This window comes from Gymnodraco acuticeps, unplaced genomic scaffold, assembly GCF_902827175.1.
Source record: "Gymnodraco acuticeps unplaced genomic scaffold, fGymAcu1.1, whole genome shotgun sequence".
Lineage (NCBI taxonomy): Eukaryota > Metazoa > Chordata > Actinopteri > Perciformes > Bathydraconidae > Gymnodraco > Gymnodraco acuticeps.
The window spans coordinates 112,984-114,847 of record NW_022991312.1 but is presented as its reverse complement, the minus strand read 5'-3'; positions in this window follow the sequence as shown (position 1 = coordinate 114,847).

Genomic DNA, 1,864 nt, shown 5'->3' with positions numbered 1-1,864 from the left:
CTACATGTATTTAATCCCTTTAGTTACTTCACAGATGAATGATGTGAAATCTAATCAAGTGTTGAATCAGACTTTAGTTCCACCTGGAGTAAATCCACCAGCTACCCTGCAGTATACAAAGTACTTCAAACTAGCTGCACCTTCACCAGCTTTGAGAACACTTTCATGATCAATCATTATAAAACATATCATATATATTATTCTGAAATGGACCAATCTGCACAACGACTACTTTTACTGTCTTTCACTATATTTAGATGAGAATACTTTTCTACTTTCACTTGAGGAACATTTGAATGCAGTACTTTTACTGTAACAGAGTATTCCTACACTCTGGTACTTCTACTTTTACTCAAGTACAAGATCTGAGTACTTCTACTTTTACACAAGTACAAGACCTGAGTACTTCTACTGTTACTCAAGTTCATAATCTGAGTACTTCTACTTTTACTCAAGTACAAGATCTGAGTACTTCTACACAAGTACAAGACCTGAGTACTTCTACTGTCACTCAAGTTCATAATCTGAGTACTTCTACTTTTACTCAAGTACAAGATCTGAGTACTTCTACTTTTACACAAGTACAAGATCTGAGTACTTCTACTTTTACTCAAGAACAAGATCTGAGTACTTCTACTTTTACTCAAGATCAAGATCTGAGTACTTCTACTTTTAACTCAAGATCAAGACCTGAGTACTTCTTCCACCTCTGAGTAAATGTGAATGATCAGATGTTAACATCTCCTTGTACAGTTGCAAGAAAAAGTATGTGAACCCTTTTGGATTCTCCGCACATAGCGTTGTGTGTTCCTTCCAAACAACTCAGCGTTGGTTTCATCTGTCCACAGAATATGTTGCCAGTAGTGCTGTGGAACATCCAGGTGCTCTTTTGCAAACTTCAAACGTGCAGCAATGTTTTTTCTGGACAGCAGTGGCTTCCTCCGTGGTGTCCTCCGTGGTGTCCTCCGTGGTGTCCTCCCATGAACTCCATTCTTGTTCAGTGTTTTACGTATCGTAGATTGGTCAACAGAGATGTTAGCATGTGCCCAGAGATTTCTTTAAGTCTCTAGCTGACCACTCTAGGATTCTTCTTCACCTCATTGAGCATCCTGCGCTGTGCTCTTGCAGTCATCTTTACAGGACGGCCACTCCTAGGGAGAGTAGCAACAGTGCTGAACTTTCTCCATGTATAGACAATGTGTCTGGACTGATGAACATCAAGGCTTTCAGAGATACTTTTGTAACCCTTTCCAGCTTTATGCAAGTCAACAATTCTTAATCGTAGGTCTTCTGAGAGCTCTTTTGTGCGAGGCATGGTTCACATCTGGCAATGCTTCTTAAGAATAGCAAATTCAAAACTGGTGTGTATTTTTTATAGAGCAGGGCAGCTTTAACCAACACCTCCAGTCTCGTCTCATGGTTGGACTCCAGGTTGGCTGACTCCTGACTCCAAGTAGCTCTTGAAGAAGTCTTTAGCTTAGGGGTTCACATACTTTTTCCACCCTGCACTGTGAATGTTTACATGGTGTGCTCAATAAAAACATGAAAACATATCATTGTTTGTGTGGTATTAGTTTAAGCCAGACTGTGTTTGTCTATTGTTGTGACTTAGATGAAGATCAGAACCATTTTATGACCAACTATGCAGAAATCCAGGTAATTCCAACAGGTTCACATCCTTTTTCTTGAAACTGTACATGCGCTAAGACGGTCAAAAAACCATATGCCCTTCCGGGGTCAGTCACACCCAATCCGGAGACAACACACACCTTAAATACCTGTGCCTAGGTAATAGGACAACAACACACTAATGGCACGACTTGAACCCAAACATGACTTTATTAAATGGCTCTTACAAAGGTGA